This window comes from Emydura macquarii, unplaced genomic scaffold, assembly GCF_026122565.2.
Source record: "Emydura macquarii macquarii isolate MOO-44397 ecotype Brisbane River unplaced genomic scaffold, CSIRO-AGI_Emac_v2 contig_1119, whole genome shotgun sequence".
In the NCBI taxonomy this organism is placed as follows: Eukaryota; Metazoa; Chordata; order Testudines; family Chelidae; genus Emydura; species Emydura macquarii.
Window position 1 is genome coordinate 3,637,527 of NW_027131256.1, and position 21,920 is coordinate 3,659,446.

Here is a 21,920-nt window from a genome sequence, read left to right on the forward strand (position 1 = left end):
GAGCCCTCCCCATCTAGTGTCCCATCATTGGCCGTTGGAGATATTTGCTGCTAGCAGTCATAGATTGGCTATATGCCATTGTAGGCAGTTTCATCATACCATCCCCTCCATAAACTTATCAAGCTCAGGTTTTTTGCTCCCACTGCTCCCCTTGGAAGGCTTTTGCAGAACTTCACTCCTCTTATGGTTAGAAACCTTTGTCTAATTTCAAGCCTAAACTTCCTGATGGCCAGTTTATGTCCATTTGTTCATGTGTCCACATTGGTACTTAAATAAACTTAAATAACTCCTCTACCTCCCTTGTATTTATCCCTCTGATGTATTTATGGAGAGCAATCATATCTCCCCATAGCCTTCTTCTGGTTAGACTAAACAAGCCAAACTCTTTGCATCTCCTCTCATAAGGTAGGTTTTCCATTCCTCGGATCATCCTAGTAGCTCTTCTCTGCACCTGTTCCAGCTTGAATTCATCTTTCTTAAACTTGGGAGACCAGAATTGCACACACTTTTCCAGATGAGTTGTTACCAGTGCCCTTTATAACGACACTAACACTTCTCTGTCTCTACTAGAAATATCTCGCCTGATACATACTAGGGCTTCATTAGCCTTTTTCACAGCTACATTGCATGGGTGGCTTAGACATCCTGTGATGAACTAATACATCCACGTCTTTCGCCTCCTCTGTCACATCCAACTAATAAGTGCCCAGCTTACAGCAAAAAATCTCGTTGTTAGTCTCTAAGTACATGACCTTGCACTTTGCACTATTACATTTCATATCATCCCATATTTATTACTCCATCACCTCTTGTTGGTTCAGTGACTATATGGTGAAGAAATCTGTCACTATCATATCCAGGAAAATCTGGGCCTCCTATTATTAGCAGCATTTGTCCTCCAATCTATATCTGGGAATTCCCAGTAGTGTTTGTTTAATTAAAAACACAATTCCCAGTAGTATTAATTTAATTAAAATCATTAAAGAGGTCTCTATCCATATCCAAATCAGATCTGTAGAATACCACAAGCACTATCTGAGGGGAGCATCTAGTAGCTTTCTTTCCCAAAAGTGATTTTGGCCCAAACAGACTTTGTCTTATCCATTCCATCATTTCTAATTTCTTTACAATCTACCTCATCATTAGTATACAATGCTACTCCACCACCTTTACCTTTATTCTGTCTTTCTTGAACAGCACATACCCATTCAATACCTGGACTCCAATCATGACTACTATTTTACCATGGTCTGTTATCCCTATAATATCTGGTTTCACTTCCTGCACCAATAGTTCTAGTTCCTCCATTGTGTTACCCAGGCTCCTTGCATTGGTGTACAAACATCTTAGTTCTTTCTGCTTGGCTTTGTCCACATTCCTCACCCAACTGGGTACAGTTATTCTACTACAGTACTGCCTACCTGACTGTTAGCTTCATTAGTATTATCATTCTCTTTCCTCTTAATGGCCATTCTCCTTTCTACTGCTGTTCCTTTCTCCACTGCTCTATCCTTTCTTACTTGACTTCTTTCTGCTCAATGTTAGACTTAGTGGAGATTACATGAGCGTCTCCTAACTGTCTCCCCCACGTTCCTAGTTTAAAGCTCTTTTAGTCAGTTATGCCAGCCTCCATTCCAGAAGTCTATTTCCCTCCCTACACAGGTGGAGTCCTTCCTATGAGAACTAGTCCTCTGTCCAAAAAAGCCTCCCAGTGGTCAAATATCCCAAAGCCCTCCTCATAGCACCACTGCCTGAACTATCTGTTGTTGATCGTAATCTGCCTTCAGTGAAAGCTGCTGGGTTCTCAGCACTTCTTAAAACCACACTACCTTTATTTAGGTGCCTGGATGTGGATTTAGGAGGCCAATTTTAGGTAACCAGAAAATTCTGGATGCAATTTTAAAGTCTTTTCTCAGTTACAGAAGTGCAGAAAAGCAAGAGAAACCAGTTAATCCTATTTATATTTCTCCAGTTTAGTAATTCTCAGCCATGGTACACATATCCATAACTGGAGCTTCAGGCTTAAGTGGTAACTCTAGACTTCTCCTTCCTGCAGAAATGAAGGACCTCTGTACTGGACCATTGCATACTCCAACTCATTTTGTATGCTCTATCCTACAGTGGAATGTAGAATGATGCTGCAATCCTCATTTTCATGTGTTTGGAACATCATTTATGGCAAGGGATAACAGGGATGAAATCAACAGAGTTCTAAATGAATTACATAGAGATTAATAAAAATGACTCAAATAGCTAGTAGAATTTACTGGAGAATGAGGTCCTTTCTATAGAATGTTCAAAATATCCTATGGAATGCAACAGAGAATCGAAGCCCTGCGATGGGATTCTGTCAGTGTGTTCAAATAGTGCGTAGCAAGGCTATTGTTCCTTATTAAATTCTGGAAGACTTTTCCATTAGGGAATCTCCACTGTAAGCTGGATCATGCACAGCAGAATTGAGAGAGAGGACACTGACTAGTATAACCAATCTCAGCTTCAGAGCCTTCACATTTCACCTGCCCTGCAGGGAAAATTCTACTAAGTTCCTGGGAGAAGACCCCTTGTTTGTTTTGAACTTTACTTCACTTTTAATAATTCCTGTTATCTTTTTGAATTTCTGGTGGTGGTTGCCTGATGGCGCCATATGTTCGGGGATAGGTGATGTGTATGCAGATCCAATTTGTCAGGAAAAGAGAAAAAGCAGATGTTTAAGATGCCCATTAAAGACTTGCCAGTGCCTTATGGTAAACTTTCAAAAACCTTCTATTTCAAGACATTTCTGCTTATATAAGCAGACCGTTTCTGTTTCTTTACTGTCCCTAGTATTTTTTTAGCACTATGAACATTTGCCAAGAATCACAGTATTTGTTGTTTGGGAGTCGCCACCTATAGGCATAAACTTCAGTTTACTATTTTATAATCTTTGCAGCCATAACTATAGGGCATAGGATACTGCAAAAAAACACATTTTCAAGCATTCTTCAGCATTCAAAATGACTGTTTAGTCTGATCACATTTGTGTCTCTTATTTAAGGCTTTTTGTTCAGGTGAATGGGAACTGGCTATTCTTCACACAAATACTCATATATGCACCTGAACAGTTGTTGATCAAGAGTATTTATCAGTCAGTATAGAAGGATTCTCAATTTGTCATTCATTAATAGAAAATATATTCATTATTCACTATTCCACATTGGTTATCTTTTGCTCAAAAAGTTTCAGACATTTAATCAGGGAGCAGAAACAACACCATGCAGTTTTCCTAGACCAGTCATATGCCATGACATCCCACAGCCTGAAACACCCCAGAGCCTCAAAAGTTCACATCTGAGGAATTTGGGAATTCAGCAGAGTCCAGGAACTGGAACAAAAGACCTATGTTAGTCAGAAGATATATTTTGCACATAAAATGTGACCAGCTGTAGTTGTAAACTAAAGCTACTGCCATCCTGTGGCTGTTGGGTGGTATCTATGTGAATGGAGTAGATGGGACTCAGTCCTGTGCTTAGTGTGACAGGTGTGCATGTCCCAAATATTACCCCAAAACTACAGCATCAGGCATGTTAATGCTACTGAGAATTAAATTGTATTGTAAATATATGTTAGGGCATCTAGCACCTTGGTTTCTTTTTGTTATTTTTACATCAAAATAAATAAAATAATTGCTCTCTTATTGGCAGGTTCAGCAGGGAGGCCAATGATCAAGTGGGCTATGGAGACTGAATTCCTCTTTCACCCCTTGAGGGGGGTCGTGCTGGACAGGAGTGAGGTACGTTGGAGGGGCTGTTGGGTGGGAGGAGCTTGCTCTGAAGCTGTTGGGGTAGAACTTCAGAATCCAGGGGTATCTATATGGCACTTTTTGCCACGTATTGTATTAATAATGGGGTGAGGGACAGACAGTGGGGGGAACAAGTGGTGATGTCACAAAGGATTGTGACCTCAGGTGGAAAATAAGCAGCAGTAACTGAGAGAGATGAGCATTATTCAGGGCCCCATGCTGCACTCTGTGTACCAGCCCCTCTACATGGACTCTGTGTGGTTCAAGCTCTGAAACTAAAGGGGGCTCGGTGGGAGAACCAGCCAGGATCCTCCATATTCCTGAGCCCAGGAACTATACTTACTGGTGGGGGAATTCCACAATGCAAAGGGCAAATCAGCACAAGTTAGTGAAGTTCCGGATTATATTAACTTGCATCTGCTTCCTTCAGGAGTTTCAAGGAAGAGGAGAAATAAAAAGGAGCCTGGCTGCCTCTTCCTCCCAGCCTTTTCCTGCTTCATGAAAACTGAACCCTGCAGAGTCCCTGCAGATCTGCCAAGGTCTGCAGGTTAAGGGATGGGGGGTGCAAAGTGGAAGGGTGAGTAGAAAATGTGTTTAGACTGTGACTTCTGGGCAGGGAACTTGTTTTTAATATATCTGCCAAGTATGCAGCCTCCCCTATAGTGCTAATAAACAGGAGTAATCCTGAAGCAAGGATCCTGTTGCCATGCAAACACCCTGCACAGTGAGAAGGAGCAAAGAGGAAACAGAAAATGTGATGCATTGGCACAGCTGTTCCTAAATAGACTTTGTTTCAGTTTTCCAAGAGGCATCAGCTGCCCTTTCAAGCCTTGCAAAGTGAGACCCAGCTTAATTCCTCCATGCTTTGAAAGCTGTGAGTCAGTCTACTGTCTGTGATGGTGGTGAGTCTGCCAAGATATACACAGCACAGTTCACATGAACAAATAGTACACTTGGATGTGTAGCTCCTGCAATCCACTCTGAAAATGCTCCCTGAACAGGACTGTAAAAACAGTCTTCTCAAGACAATTTTTTTGCTGGAATGTTGCCATTGTGTCATAGACCCAAATGTTCTCCATTTATGTGAGCAGAGGGGACGCTAAGACAATGGATCCAGGTTGGGGCGGGGAGAGTTGCCTCTAAAGCATGCTGCTCCTTCATTCTAATCCCATAGAAGTCCAACTGTGGGCTCTTTGTGGTGTTCCAGCTTTGCAAGTGGGAGAAGTCAGGGCAAAGCCTCACAAGAGAGACTCTACAATAACTTCTGTGGCACCCCCTCCGTACCTGAGACCCCCTCCTCATGAGGGGCTTTTGGGGGCAGCCAATGGGGCTGTGCCTTCAGGGAATGTGGAAAGGTAAGTGGTAGTGCAGGAGAAAGAGACCCTTGTGTAGAGGTCCTTGCCTCTGGCAGAAACCCCAAGATCCACTCAGATCCTAGGGGATCCTCAGTATTAACCCCTTGCCACTTCTTCAGGGGAGCAAACCCTGCTATATGATGGAAGAATGAAAAATGCCATAAGTTAAACTTGCAGGGACTCCAATCCTCTGTACGGTTCATTCCTACTTAGGGCAACATTTATGTGTCTATCCATCTGTTACGCTCATCAACACAGTATGGAGCCATAGGGCCCTTAAAGAGCCTTTTATTGCTATTGAAATTAAAATGATTCCCTGATTTGGTGGACTCCCGAGCAGCTCCAAGTATTAGTGCATGTTCTCTTGCCTTGCTACAGTCCTGGGTAGATTTCTTTGTTTTTTCCCAGACCTGTGGCCTTTCAGCCAGAACATCAGATTTTGTGTATTACAAATGGTAGCTAATTTAGTGCATGTCCTATTTCTGAACAGAAATAGCAGCTCTTAGATTTGTGGGCATGTCTTATCAGCAACTGAGTCTTCCATTACAGAACCTGTTTCCCGGGGCTTTACCACAAGCCATTCAGACCGCATTGTAAGAAGCTTTTAGCAATCAGAGTGAAGGATTAATATGACTCAGCATCAGGTGTGTGCAAAAAGCATCCAGGTGAAAAGGATCACTGCTAGAGTGGAGAGTTCAAGGGATTTATTCGATAAGCTGGGACTGTGCTTCTGGTGTATGTAGCTATGAAACTGTGATGCCTTTTGTTTTCTGTATATTGCACCTTCACACTTCTAAGAACTCCCCCTCTGTGTTGAGATACCAGCTATTTTGTTCTCCATGTTGCTCCAGCGTGGTACTGGGGAGACACACACACAGACTGTTCTCTCTCATAGGGACTTCCCTTTTGTTCTTTCTTGTTGTTTTCATTGATTTTAATTACAAGTCATTCAAAACTGGGTGCATATGCTTGTTTTACTGTATGGAAGCATGGGAGTTTGACATGATAGAAGCCCCATCTTGCTGACAGGTGCTACAGAATGCCTGTGCAGACTAGTGCCCCCGTGCATTAGTGAACTCTTCATGCTATTTATTCAGTGGAGTTGCTATGTGTCACATAGGGGTGTTTAACTTGTCCACTGAGGAAAAGAGCCAAAGTATATGCAGCTGAAGTTACTGCTGCTCCAGGCATCAGCAATTCCATTTCTGCAGCTTTTACACCTTTGTGGTAGTGCTGTCTGATATACAGCCATGGTATAGGAGGTGCACAGATGGCCTAAGGCATATAGGAACTGGCCTCGTGGTTTCCACAGATCATCAACCTCCAGAAAGTCCTGATGACTCCATATCTTCATTGGCTCTGCTGCAAAAAGAAGCATTTGGCAGATTTCCTCACACCCCAAAGCAACACGTCTTTGCTGCTATAGCGTCCCCTTCTGCACCTTTATCTTCATGAAAGGGAGCATACAGACTACACTGGTTCATATGCTTTGCCTCATGACACTTCACGTAGCAGGAACCTGTGAGTTGAAGTGAGCCAAGAGGCATGTGACCTATAGAAGTAGGAAGGCAAAACGTATGATGTTATTAATGAACTTCATGTCCCTATTACCCTGGATATTTAGTGCAGCTGTGGTGTGTTAAGTGTAGACATAGGCCTTGTCTACATTAGCACTTATGCCAACAAAATGTTTGTCACTCAGGGGTGTGGAAAAACACACCCCTGAGCAACATAAGTTTGGCCAGCATAAGCACTTGTGTGGACAGTGCTATGTCAATGGGAGATGCTCTCCCAGCCAGCACAGCTACTGCTGCTTATTTAGGTGGTTTTATTATGTCAGCAGGAGAGCTCTCTCCCGTTGACATAATACGGCTACACAAGCGCTTATGCTGGCAAAACTTACGTCACTCGAGGGGTATTTTTTTTCACATCCCTGGTGACAAACGTTTTGCCACCATAAATGCTAGTGTAGACAAGGCCAAAGCCTAACTTACTTAAAAGCCCACTCTGGATGTGGAGATCAAAGCCTCCACTTATGATTGGCTGCTGATTGAGTGAAATAGATCCTGCATGTTAGGTCTGGACTAGACACTAGGATGGAATTTGGAAATTCTCTACTTTCCTTTTGTAACTAGCCTATAGGACAGGTTCCAGGAGTAGCTGCATGCTTTCTTTGCTGACAGTCCCAGAAAAGTATTCTCTTCTATTTAATAGACGTGGATGACTGCTTATTGAGAATCCACCAATGGCTGGAGACTAGAAAAGTGCTGGTTGGAACCTGGAATTCCCATTCCATCGACAATTCTGAAATTATTTAAAAAGTCATGCTGAATGGGAATAAAAAAATCCACATTTTGAAATTTTTCATGAACTGAAATTCCAATATTTTGTTTAGGAAAAATCTAAACAACATTTTGTTTTGTTTTGATAAGGCTGAAACATTTCATTTTGACTTTATTGACTAGACTTATAATTATAATTTATTGACTAGAATTATACTAGAATTGACTAGAATTATAATTAACTATAATTAATATAGCTGAAATATTTTGACTATTATATTATGTCATGTGATGAAGTTTGATTTAAATCAGCATTTTCTTCTGGGAAACTTCAGTTGGAAAAATTTTAACCAGCTTTAGTCAAGAGCATGATGCTTGCAAGCACCTATAGCACTGCTCAGATATCATGGTACACAAGATTAGCAGATATCTGAAAGTGTTGGTGTATTGAATAGTTACAATGACTTTCTGCAGTGGAGCTGACTACACTGGAAATTATAGGTAAGTGATTATCAGACTGTTTCAGTTGAGAGAAACTCAAGAGAGTTTAGCTGTGTTTAGAGCTTTCTTTGAAACAATAAAATATCAAGTGTGAGGGGAGGTTATGCCTGGTCACACCCAAAATGAATTGCCTGGAGGGGTTAGTGTAATAATCTGTTAACTGAAAAATGATTTCATTCACTCCATGCATAACAGCTCACTAACTCTGCTAAACTCAGTGAGACCAGAGAAAATTAGTTTCAAATAATAGAATAATAATTTAGGATTAATTTTTAAAGGTGACCTACAAATAGGGGAAAAGGGATTGTGCACTGTTTCTTTATGGCTAAAATTAGTTTTGTTTTTGCAGGGTTTTTTTCTGCTTGATTTTATTTTAGGAATATCAGGAATGTAAACCCTCGTCTTCCCAGCTTTTGCTGGAGATCTCATTAGACATCTCAGATATGAACTGGGAGCTTTCTCAGCCCTTAATTGAAAGGATGTGTGTTGAATCTTTGACCAAGACATCTTTTCTCCTAAGCATATCTCAGGCATATGAGCTAAATAGGTGTTAATGAACAAAAATAATTTTATACCATCTGAAGATAAATTATTTCTTCTATCAATTAAAATAATGATTCGCTTGTGAATAATCTGATACTATAATACTGTCAATTGTCCATAGAGTCTTTGTGATTGAATTTGTATCCCACGCAAGCCCTGAAGGAGTTAATGTCAGCCTGAGAGGTGAATTATAGTATCTAGTTGCACCTAGAGGGAGAGCCAGGCCTCACTGTTCATGAAGTTCAGTTGGGCAGGAGCAGGCTGATTAGTATAAAGCCAGGAAGTTGAGAGTAGAAGAGGGCTGTAGGGAGGGAATCTACTCTTTGAGTAGGAAACCTGAATGGGGAAGGGATAAGCCCTGGGATCCTAGCCCTGAAAGAAGGGTCCCCCAGAAAATTTATGGGGAAAAAGCTTGAGAAAGACTGTGTAGGAAGCCTTGGGAAACAGTAGCAAAGAGTGGGGCTGTGAAGACCTTGGCTACTGGCTATAGGGTCCCTGGGCAGGAACTCAGTGTAGAGAGAGGGCCTGGGTTCCCCTACCAGCAGTCCTGGGAAAGTAGCATATGACCTGGAGCCTTGGAATGGAAGATGGTCTGTACAGCTTGTCCCGTTAGACTTCGTTACCCCGGAATGCGGTGAACTATATAGTGACCTGACTGGAGGGTCGAGTCATGAATAGGGAGCACCCTGAGTCATGAAGTGAGAGAGAGAGAGAGAGGAGTCATTGGGCAAGCAACCAGTGGCAGGGTGTGCTAGATAGGGTGAGAGCGAATTCCCAGACCAGCGGTGTACCTGTGGTGAGTGGGATCTCCAACCTCTTTTGCAGTCTTCCAGGAAAAACAAGGTAGTAAAGATCTGAATTTAATCTAATGTAAAAACAAACAGAAAAAAAAAATTGTTTGGAAAAAGCTTGCAGGCTTCCTTTATATATAAGAAGTAACAAAGACCTAACTCCATGTCCCCACTTTGCATGTCATCTTTAAGGAATTCAACTTAGTGTACTATTTACAAGTATCCAAATGAGAAAACACTGGGGTAGAACTGAAGCCAAAAAATATTTCTATCCATTCCTGTAACTAAGTCTAATAATTACATGGATTACTTATATGTTGCATGGTAGATTTTAGAGCCTATTTCACAGACCTAAATGCACAGCTGCCTTATGTAGATTCAGCTTATAAAATATTGTCTCAGTTCATTGGTCCCAGTGGAGTCATAGCTATGATGCACTAGCAGAACAGCATGGAAAATCTGCATCATCATGCAGCTGATATAGAGTAGATGATTTCATAGAAGACTATACCTCTTTTATTCAGTGTAAGCTTACAGTATTCTGAAAAAATGGTCATTTGTACATGAAGCTGAAGTTTTCTTTCCTTAGACAAACAGCACGAGCCCCCTGTTGGAGACACTTTCATGCCTGAAAAGTAGCATTATCGGTGGTGCCAGACTTTGACTTATTTTAATGCTAGTTTAACAGTCAGGAGAAAAATAATGGCTGTAATGTTTCAACAGGAGAATTGCAAGCATATTTTTAACAGCTTGATTCCCATGCAGCTCTATTCAAAGTGCCACAATTGTCACTTAGGGATAATCTACTGTACACATTGTGTTAGAACATGTGTTAACAGGGTTAAACCCTCAGTAGAGACAAAGATTCTCATGTTAACATCACGTCTGGCTTAACCAGGCCCAGATGACTAGATATGAAGTGCAGTATCCTTGTCTACACTGTGCATTAAGTTGTGTTTAATCAGTCTTATCTCATTATTTGTAAATTGGCTGGATTCCAAGTTGATGGGGCCCCTTTAGACCATGACAATTGATTAGGGCTGCAGCCAATTTTAGATCTCCAAAAATTAAACCAGTATCTCAGAAAAATTAAGTTCTCTATGGTTTCTCTGGCATGCAGCATATCTCAGACTCCTTGGCATTGAGTCTCTCGCCTCTCCTACGTATTACCCACAAACTAATGGTCAAATAGTGTCAATCAAATTCTGGAGCAGTATCTTCGTTGCTTTCTGCTTTCATGACAACTGGCTTTCCAGGCTGTGCTCTGCTGAATTTGCATATAACAATGTAATCCATGCCTTGACCCAACATAGCCCATTCTTTGTAAACTATGGATTTCACCCCTGCTTCCACCCAGACTTACCTGTAAATTCCTCAGTATTGGTCACTGTGGATTTAGCCTCCCACCTACACAGGTTGTGCCAGGAGCTCAAGGAACACTTGCATTCTGCCAAAGAAGCCTATAAACACGACATGGATCAAGTCTGTGAGGCTGCCTCTAATCAGGCCATATGGGACAAGGTGTGGCTCTCTGCCCAGAACCTTAGATTGAGCCACCAACCGATCAAACTGGACTCCAATATTTGAGCCCCTTCAAGATTATAGAATGGGTGAACCCAGTGGCCTTCTGGTTACAGCTGCCCAAATCCTTGAAGATCCACCCCATCTTTCACATCTCACTTTCAAAGCCCTACATAGAGAATACATACCCAAACCACTCCAACCCACCACTCCTAGCAGCTTGCGGACAGGAGGAGTACTTGGTCCACCAAATCCTCAACTCTCGGCAAGTTAGGGGAAGGCTCCGGTACCTGGTGGACTGGGAAGACTATGACCCAGACTAGCAGTCTTGGGAACCAGTAGAGAACATCCATGGCCCGGACCTATTGTGAGAGCTCCATCAGAAGTACCCCCAAGAAACCAGGCCCCTAGGATTTGTAGCCAATGGGGGACAAGGAGGGAGACCGTTAGAAATCGTCCCCTGCAACAGAGCCAGCCTCTAGGCAACCTAACAAGCACAGTTGGCCTGTAGTAGGCTGCCTGATCGGCTACACTGCCTGATCGATGGGAAGCGTTCATCGGGAAGAGTTCAGCAGCAACAGTTCAGCAACTGCTCAAAACATTTGCCCATGGCTGCGTTAGCTCCTGGACCTGTTTGTTCCTAGCCTTGCTCCTGCCCTGTTCCTGCCTCAGACCCAGCCTTGCCCTTACCTTGCTTCGCTCTAAGTAACTTGGCTCTGACCCTCAACTCTGATTCCTGACTTCAGCTATAATTCTTGGCTCTGACATCTGGCCTCTGATTCTGACCCTGGGCTCTTATTCCTGGCGTGCTCTAACCACTGGGCCCAACCACCCGCGTCCCAATTGTCTGAAAGCAGATGATTTTCTCATTTTGAATACATAAGTCATTCCACCAGACAGTGATCATCTCTGATGCCTAAACCTATTCACCATGTCTCTCTAACTCCTGTGAATGTTGGACCAACTTCAGGGACCCAGTACCCAGTTCAAATAGCAGAAGCCAGTCATTGGAATCCCAGCTGTAAGAAGTTAATTGGAAGAGAATTCCTGCCGGACCCTGGGGTTTAGAATATCCCTGCACCCACTCCACAAAGACTGCTTCAGACCAATGTCTGGAAAAGTTTCTAAGATCCAAATATATCTCTGCACTGAAGGATCCATGCAGCAGTGCATCCTCTCTCCCTCCTTAGCCTGCTACTGCCCCAACACCACTCTCTCGTATGCTCTGTGTGGGGCCTGAAGACTCTTGTGCGGAGTTCACTCCTGAGCTATCCGGGAATCTACAGCTCCTGAATGGCTTCCCCATATCCAGCCCCACTCCCTCAGATAGCAAACAGTTCCACTGCCAGGGGTCCTCTACAGCTGTGGAAGCGGGAGCTGTATGTGCACTGATCCTTAGGTTCTTATTTGTCTAGTTGTTCATCAAAAAAGGTCTGTCCTCCTGTATAACGTTTGTCAGGCCAGAAACCATTGGAAAGTTCATGGCCCAAATACTAGTCAGTATACTTGGTATAACTGCACAATAATTATACTGAATTTGATGGCATTGCCCCAGATTTACACAGGTGTAAATGAGAACAGAATTGGCCCGTGATCTACAGATGACTGAAGTAAGTGACTGTTTTCAAACCAGTCAGCTGAAGATCAAAAGGTGCAAGGGGCAGGTCTTGGGATTTCTCACTAGGATGACTCTTTGTTTACATGGAGAAATTTATCTGATCTTCAATTACATTAGCAAAACAATACATAGCAGCTGAGGCATGAGGGCAGGGTCGGTGATTCTCTCATTCCAGTTCCTTCTTTGCTGGCAACAGACAAAATGTTACATCCTTGCATTCATTGTGAGAAGAGAAAAACAGCTCCTTAAATCAGCACAGGTGACATAGAAAGGTAGCATGTGCCTCAGGTACCTTCTTCTGCATGAATGCAACTTCCATTAATTTCACTGTGTATCTGGGAGCAGGGTATGACCACAAGAGTGTAGAAATATGACCTGAAAGATAGAATAATGACAACTATCACGTGATTTATTGGTAACACCTAGTTATAAATGGCTCTCTGAGCTCAGAACAGTAACAGTCAATCCTGAAAAGATGGGTGTTGTCGCCATGCATTTTCCATGACACACACTCCTTTGTCCCAATGATGTAACTAGCTGTACATTGCTATGAGATAACACATAGTTCGTTTCTTATTATATGAAGTTGGATAATCAGTTTCATCCCTCATTAGAGTAAAAGCAGGACAAAACAGCAAAGAGAACTCAGATTTAGCTTAGCCTAAAATCACATCCACTTATCTGCATATTCCAGATATACAAATCTCAGCTCCCTACAAGTGCAGAAGGAAAAAAACTCTGCTTGAAAACTGCCCTTGTGGCTGAGATGTTTGTTCCAGTAATGAACAGTGCTGATGGCTTCCAATATTAAATCTTGTAATTTCATGTGAAACCTTTATTGTTCTGGGGGGTGTTAAATATAATTTTAAGGAAAGGTTATATTTTTTTCTCCCATCTGTTTGCATTGTCCTTTGAAAAGTTTAGGGAAAAATACTTTGGTTTTGTCTACGCTGGAATCCTGAACAAACTTTGTAATTAGTTAGTGACTGCTCTTGTAGGGTAGGATATCCCACAATCCATTGCCCCAGGCGCTGCTGGTTCCACTCCATGTGCATGTCCTCTTGGCTCTCTGTCCCCCACTTATGCACTATAGGAAAGCTGTGCAAGTTTCCCAGTGGGAAAGTGGCTACAAACACGATTAGGCAGTGTGATAGGCGTGGATGCATAAACCTGGTAACTCATAGTCATATTCTGAAAAAGCTACTGTGTTGGTGCAAGTCAACCAAGATTGTTGCAGCCAGATCAGGTGAGTATGTCACAAACTGGTTATCAAACCAAGGTTGTACTTGTAGTGTAGATGGAGTCTTAGAAAATGAGACGTTGCTCTCTCTGCAGTCTTTTAATATGTCTAAAACTGACTTTCTGGTATTTAGTCACCAATTATTTTTAGTTTGCCTTTGTTACAGACAGGTCTGTACCTTCCATATTAATAATGTGAAATCTGCAGAGTCCCGTGTGCATATTTCAATTAACTTGATGTTTGCACTCGATAGAATGCTGCACTTGATTGAAAATTCAAGGAATATCTGATGGGTGTTAGTTCCTGAGCTGCAAGTCCTAGTGTTTAAAATGAGCCAAAACAAAAAAGACATTTTTGGCAAGAAAACTACTGCCCTTAGACTGTTAATGCATCTTAATCTTCAACAGAAAATGAAATCATATTGGATTGATGCCAAACAATACAATGACTTTTCTCTGACTTCAGGGAGGAGTTCCTCTTAAGCAGCCTTTCTAACATGAAGTAAGATTTAAACTGCTAGGGCTTGATTCTGCTCTCACTTTACACCAGTTTTATACTGGTGTAACTTCAATGGATTTACTTGAGCTTTACAGAGGGAAGGGAGAGCTGAGCTGTTGTTATTAAGGCTACGTTTACACTGACGGCGGCAAAATCACCGCCGCCAGATCGATCTTTCAGGATCGATTGAGCGGCAAGTGAGACCCACTCAATCGATCAGGAAGTCGACTGAGTAAGTCCTCCCCCTCAAGTAGCGTAGCGCTGAGTCAACGGGAACGCTGTTCCTATCGGCTCAGCGCAGTGTGAACAGCGTGCAGAAGGGAAGCTGAGCAGTCGATATCAGTTATGCAAGCTACTCTGTGTAGTTTGCGTAACTCCCGTCGACTGCCACCGAATCGCACAGTCAGTGTGAACCACCCCTTAGTGTCTGTATTATGGTTCAAGCCCCATATTCTCTGTTGCTCTCCTTGGCCTTTATGTTTGCAGATCAAAAGGACATTTTTCTCCCCTCCGGTTTGGGCTTTCTATCTTAATTACTTCCAATCTGCTTCTCTTGCTGGTCTGTTGATAGTGGTGCTTGCAGGGAAAAATGTCTAAACATCTAATTGCAAAGCAGAAGGCCTGCTGCAGTTGCTAAGGCATTAAAGCCAGCCAGAGACATGCAGTTCATCACCACTCCTTTGTCTGATTATTAGTAAAGTGAGCCTGATTCAGTAAAACACTCATTTCAGAAAGCACAACAGAAAGCATATGTTGGGCTGTTTTGTTGTTTTTAAGAAACAGCCTGTATTGGAGTGAGGAGAGGGGGAACCTGGAATGATCTTTACAGTCTGGGACCCCCTCTAAGGCTTTCTGGAGAACTCACTTGATTGGTGTCTCCTCTCAGAGCCTAATTATTCAGTTCCCCTCTCCCAATGAGGATGGAAGGTAGGACTAGGGTATAGAGACATGCTACAGGTAAGTGGGCAGACACAGGGGATTGGAGTGGATTCCAGCCAGGAAGAGTGATCAGCATTATCCAGACTGCTGTGGAGGTCCCAGAAGAGCACTTGGTAGTTGAAGGAGCAAAAGAGAAGATTCTGACACCTCAAGACATCAAGTGTCTCACTGGGAAGGTGGTGTGTTCACAAAGTCCTGAGGGGCTGGGACTCAGTCTTTCCACAAAGCAGCACATCTTGCTCATGTGTTCCTTATATGAAGGAGCAGTACACACATAACTGTGCTTCCCTGAAAGGGCCCCTTCAGCCTGGGATTCCTGGCCGCCACGGGTCTCAGGGTCTGTGAACCCTGGCCTTGTCTAGATACCATTGACTTTGATGGAGCTATGATATTTACATTGGGTATAGGCTCTGAGCACCACTCACTCCTTGCTTCTCTCCTTCCCCAGGTAATACTCTTAGCACAGCCATCCAGAACCTGCATCAGCTTTCCAGATGCCCTTCAGCTGTGCGGAGCGGAACATAGCCGTGCTTGTTCCCAGTATCTCTGTTCTGTGCTTTCTGACGAAAGATGAAGCAACTGACTGGGGAGACCAAATCCAAGGCCATTGGATTGTTAACCACAGGTGAGGGGCCTCTCCTTAATTTGTGACATTGACCAAACCCCTTCTTACTCCATTGCAACCCTGATAGCTCCCTCTTATCCCCAATAACTCCTTCTTACCTCCATTGCAACCCCAATAGCCTTGGGTTTTTATCTTAACTCAGCACACTGAACCACATGGTGCTCTTTAATATCATGATGGCTGCTTGTTCCTGAATTCTTGTAATTGCTCCTTTCATCATCCTACTACTTCCAGTCTTCCCACCCCTAGGCCCAGATTAACCAATCTGCACTTCCACAGGGCTCCCCTCCTCAGGGGGACTCCTGACCACACCGGAAAAAAAAAAGAAAACACCCACACACCCGAGCCCAAAATTTACCTCTGCCAACCCAAGTCAACAATACACATAAATGTCACGTTTATTTGCATTTTAATGAAAATCATAACCTATGACATTCTGCTAAATTCATTTTGTCTCAAAGCATTCAGGCCCCTTAACCTTTGTCCCATGGAAGCTGCCATGATTTGTTTAATCTTAATGTACATGACTGCATGTAGCGTGCTTCACACGTGCAAAAAAAGGATATGCACACTATAATGAAATTGATTGAATCATTTTAGGTAAGGAAAGGCATGTTGGATATACGTGAGCAGTTCTGCTAAATGAAAGTTCTTTTGAAAAAGTACCGAAATGGAATAATTTGTTAAATCAAGTGGTAACTCATATGGATGCTGCAGTTGAGGGAATGTCAAGTTCAGCCTGTGCTGCTATAGAAGGCACAATACAGCCTGAAGTAGAACAAGTCGAAAGCCTTCTTGCCCCCAGCTTCAGATGTCCAAGACTGAGACAGATATTAAGAAGCTCATCATATAAGATAGTTTCCCAATCACCGTTATCATCTTTATTGCCACATCCAACTGAACGGCAGATAATTGATGATGATATCTAAAAGAACTAGATTGATCAGGGCCCTTCCCTTTGACAAAGTCACTGTGTGGATTTCAAAACCTCTGAATGCAGTACAAACACCTGGGTGGTCAGTCAGTCTTACAGTCATTATCCGTCCAAAGTTATTTTCACTTAGAAGTCAGTCAACAGAGAAACAGCCACATGGGAATAGTTGCTGGGCTCACCTTCAGCTGGTACTGTGTTCTGTTTCATGGGCAAGCTTTTTCAGACAAGCATGATTTTTGTAATGGATTTAGCGATGGGATGCTTTTTGAATTACGAAGTCTGAGAGTAGCACTGATCACATATGTTAATGTGTGTCAAGTTAATCAGCGTATTGATACTGAGTTTCACTTTAGTTTCAAAGCGAAACACAGTACTGGCGAGAGGCGCTAAAGTGGGTTGTGGAGGTAATTCGCATTTCTTGCCAAAAGACGGTTCTTGCTTTGTAAGTTCTTGCTTCCGTTTACAATGGAAATTTTTTGGGAGTTTTAGAGCTAATTTCCAAATCTGATCACTTCCTCTCAAATCACATTGAGAAATTCAGCATCACTGGTCATGGAAAACCATCGTATATTTCCTCCACTATTTGCAATGATATTTTGCAACTAATAGGGAAGAAAGTTCTATCAGCAATACAGCCAAGTATTACTGTTGAGCTGACAGTATTCCCACTGTTTCTCGTCTTCATCAGCTGGCATGCACTGTTCATTTTGTTAATGAAAGCAGAAATCCCATCAAATGTTTTCTGAAATTTGTACCCATTTTGCTATCATTTTGGTGAAAGTCTTGCAGAGAACATGTTGTGTACTCTAAATGAACTATGACAATGCTGCCAACATGTCAAGAAAATACACCAGGCTTCAGAAACATGTTAACCCGATTAATTCTTTAGCAGATGATGTTCCTCGTGCTGCACATTCTCTGAACCTCAGGACATGGTGATTACTGACATGCTACCTGCAAACAGTACTTTTTTTTTTTTGGCTTCCTCCAGCGACTCCATGCCTTCTCTGATGGCTCAGCGCACTGCTGAAAAATCCTTACAGAGAGACTTAAAGGAAATTAAAATAATTGTATTTTGATTCTGAAATCTCTGTCTAGCACTTGTTGGAACTGCCCCCCTAAATCCACAAAAGCCCTATACCACGATTATGTAAATATACGGGAAGCTCTGGATAAAGTCAGCAAAGACACTGCTGAATATGGGACAACACAAACAGAAGCTCAATTCCTGTGAGACAAGATGGACTGTCTTTCAACCGCATTTATTTAGTGCTATGGAATCATATCTTCTAGCAATTTCAGTCAACAAGTTCCACACTTTAAAAAGCAAATCCTGCTTCTGTTGTCCAACTCGTGCAGTCATTGGCTGAATCCAGTACACCAAACGTGGAGCTGTGGGGGCCAGAAATTTTTAATTTCATATTTGATCATTTGAAAGTGTCCCTACAAAATAATCTGAAAGTTTATATTTTTTATATAAAGGCGTGATACTATATGATTGATATATAACTATTTACATCACTGATAGTGCCACTGTTCGACAATTGCAACAAATCTTGAACAAGTATATCATGCAAGGTGTCAATGGAAAAGTTATGATTTACTAAATAATATTATCCTGTTTAAATCCATGTATCATCACTGTATCTGAAGTTATGAATATTGACAATATAGCTGTATTTCAAATATGTTTGCTCCTGGGGGAACACCCACAAGGTAGTTTACATCAAGTCTAGCCAGCCAATGTGAATGGATTATTCAAGCTTGATGGCCCATTAAAGGCAATTAATTCTCACAATGGGCCAATCCCATGGGATGAGCCTTCCTGTGAATGCCCCAGTCATAATATAGGTAATGGCTGCTCCTGTGAGTCAATAAGCCCTGTAAGGGCATGTGACTTGCTCATGTGACCCTGGACTCCATCTTGTATGTATAACTTTCCACAAACTGAGGTTGTAAGCTTTGCCATGTGCCTGGAGATTTTCTGTTTCAAACAGAGGGTATAAAAAACCCTTGAATCATCTCAATCTTGCCTCTTTCCTGCTCTGATCCTCTGGACTATACAATTAAAAGGAGAATTCCAATCTATGGACTGAGGACCTTCTTTTGGGAGTTACCAGAGACTTTACAAGCCAGCAGTTTATTTAATCACTGCTACAAACCTGATATAAGAACTTTGCAATGATTGTATGTTTCTGATCTATTACCCATTTTAACTCTCCTTCTTTTCTCTTATAAATAAACCTGTAGATTTTAGTTACTAAAGTATTGGCAACAGTGTTTAAGATCTGAGTTATATGTTGATCTAGCTGTATGGCTGATCTTTTAAGATCAGAAGAACCTTTTGTTCGATGAAATTGGTTTTCAGTAACCATTTATCATAAAGTCTAGTGTCTGGATGGTGAAATAAGGGCTCAGATTCCTAAGGAGACTGCATTTTTGATTTCTTGTGAACCAGTGTGGTGAGACAAGTTTATTTTGTTACTGGTGTGGTATAATCTAATGATAAAATAATCACCAGTGTGGGGTGAGTCTGCGCTATTTCCAGCTGTTTGTCCTGAGTCTGGCATCCTCAGCAGTGACCCATTGAGGCATGATGACAAAAGGATTTTGGCTTCCTAACCAATTTCAACAATGTGCCCCACCCTGAAATTCATTCTGTGCGTGGGCTGCAAAATATCCTCAGATTTCAAAGCAACTTTTGGAGGTGAGTTTGAACGGTTTTGTTCATTCACAACAAATGAAGACTGTAAATTGCCTTTTAAAACAGCTGAAGACTCTCCACCTGCCATCCATTTTTCAAAACCTAGACATTGCTCTTTGCATTTACCTCCCATGACTGGTTACAAATACTGAAGCATAACTGTCATTCTGCAAGAAGAGCAGAATTAAAAGCTATGACTGCTCAACGATGGGGCAGTCCAAAATGAATACCCTAGCCTTAATGTCCACTGAGAGTATCTTGACATGAAACCTGGACTACAGTGACATAATCGAATTGATAACTGACTGGGAGATGGTGGTTGCCTAGGAACCAGTTAGCATGACCTGATTACATTCAGTGTGGGCAGAGGATAGTCCCAACCAGTGATGCATATATTTGGCGCTTCAAAAAGGCTAATTTTCCTAAGTTGAGGAAAATTATGAGTGAAATTAACTCTGACCTGCAGACTCTTGAGCAGGTGTGTGTGCTGTACTCTGTCATCCTTCTTCAGTCTCTAGTCATGGTTGAGGAACCATGCCACTGTTCTCTCCTTCAGAATGGCTGTCTGGATCTGAGCCTTCTGCTCCTCCTTCCTTCTCTGGTACTGCAGCTGATCATCTACCTTGGCCACAGTGTCCTGTAGCATTTATTCCCTGAGCCTGTTCCTTCTCATATATTGGGAAGTGGACACTTCCCTAGAGTCCTGAGTAGATCCCTCAGTCCATCCAGGGTGGAAGAGCGTATCAAGGCAATGATAGAGCACATTTTTTATCCATGGGAAGGAAGGAAGAAAGAAATCTTCCTTCCCCACTCCTTTTATATTCAGCATCATGGTAAGGCCACAGGTTGATATTTATCATCTTGGTATTTTTTTTTACTTCATTCTTTATTCACTGGCCTGTTAAGAATCTCTGGCCAGCCACATTGCCAGCCCAGACACATTACAGTGAGAAATATATTTTTAAAATCATTTAAAATTTTTTAAATCAGCCTTTGGCTTGGGAGCAGCGGTGGGGAGGAGAAGGAGGGAGAGGGGCTTCCTTCAAAGAGCCTGTTACTAGTTCGGTTTTCACATTATTTCAGCCAGGGCAAGCCTTAGAAGACAAATCTGCTACAGGTGTCAGGCTGGAAGGAGAGACAGGCCAGCAGAGGAATACCATCTCTGTATGCAAAGAGATTTTTCAGTGTCTGGTGACTGAACAGCATATCAATGAATGGAAGGAGCTAATGAGCTGGAGGAGGCTGTAATAAATTGGCACTGCCCTGTAATCTGACCCACTGTCTAGAATTTTTATTGCTTGAAAACTTCTCAAGCATCGCCAAATATTCATAAGATGCTGAAGTAGGATGCACACTTACCAGCTGTGGAACTGACCCCTCTCCCTCCCTCCCCACAGCCTGGACAGCATACCACAACTGGACAGAGGCCCAGCAAACCAGGTGTAGCCACTTGGAGCTCTATTTGCTCACCACAGCCACTGGGATTTATAATCCCGACAGTTTGAGAAATACAAGCAGCGGTGAAACTCAAAACAGCATTCTGGTGTGACGTAGTTACAAACAGAGCGTTACATGGAGAAATGTGCACTCAGGCTTGCTAAGGCTATGACCCTAATCCCTTTTTCAAACAAGAAGCATGTATTTAGTAGAAAAAATCCTCCCCGGTCCCTCGTTTGGATTTCCTCTCAGACCACAAGTGTGGCGTGGGGTCAGGGAAGTGGCTTGACTTGAGCCCTTAACAGAAGCTAAATACAGCCCCGTGCATGTAATGTCTTCCCAAACAAAAATTGCATTGCTCACAGCCCAGCAAATACTCCCATTAATGTTGAAATTCCAAAAAATAAATATAGGAGGTGCCACATATCAGGAGCTGGGTCCTGCTGCATTGCCACATCCTCACCAGCCCCAGCCCTGAACAGGTCTTCCGAATTTGGGCCCCAAGCCAATCTGCCCACAAAGCCTGGGGTCTGTTCCCGAGCCTCTAGCCCCTTTGCCATTGGGCTCTCCTCCGATGGTGTCCCAGTCCCCTCTGCCTCTGCTCTGAAAAACATCCTGTCCCAACTCAGGAACCGGTCATGCAGGACTGTGAGGTCTATGCTTGGGACAGTTGCCAGAACCTGGTCCAATTCCTCATAGTAGGGCAGGTAGCTGGGATGTTCCCAGACTTACCATTCCCATCCTTTTCTCCGTGATAGGTGGATTTGAGGTGTTTGATCCTCTCCCTGCACTAGCCAGCAGTCTTGTGGATCTCCAACACTACTGGGCTTTTGGAGATTGTCATATAAATGCAGGTTTCTGCTGCTTCTGCCAAAAGTCATGGACCTTGCACTCCTCACACCACAGATTGTCTGGAACTTTGGTGTGATCCTCTGGCCAACTAGCAGCACACTGGCTGGTGTGTGTCTTTCCTCTGCTTCAAAAGGCTAGGCATAGCTGTGTTGAAAGTTGAGCAGACCATGAACAAAAAAGAGTTAAATAGCAAGCAGCTGTATTTGAATCAGGAGATTGCTTCCAGTGTATGGGAGGCAGTGTATGGGAAGGTGGAAGGGCTAGAACACACAGGCCCTGGGAATTGTGGGAGAGCAATGGGG

At 42.7% G+C, this 21,920-nt stretch overlaps 1 long non-coding RNA gene across 2 annotated transcripts; it reads left to right on the forward strand.

Annotated features, from left to right (window-relative positions):
* Positions 1–3,676: 3,676 nt before the first annotated feature.
* On the forward strand, positions 3,677–20,589 carry LOC137151861 (uncharacterized). Of its 2 annotated transcripts, none has more exons than XR_010919379.1 (4): positions 3,677–3,769; positions 4,209–4,355; positions 15,515–15,691; positions 20,413–20,589. It is a non-coding gene; the product is annotated as an uncharacterized lncRNA (long non-coding RNA). The 2 variants fall into 2 exon arrangements; XR_010919380.1 differs by lacking the exon at positions 20,413–20,589 and adding an exon at positions 17,515–18,881.
* The last annotated feature ends 1,331 nt before the right edge of the window (positions 20,590–21,920 follow it).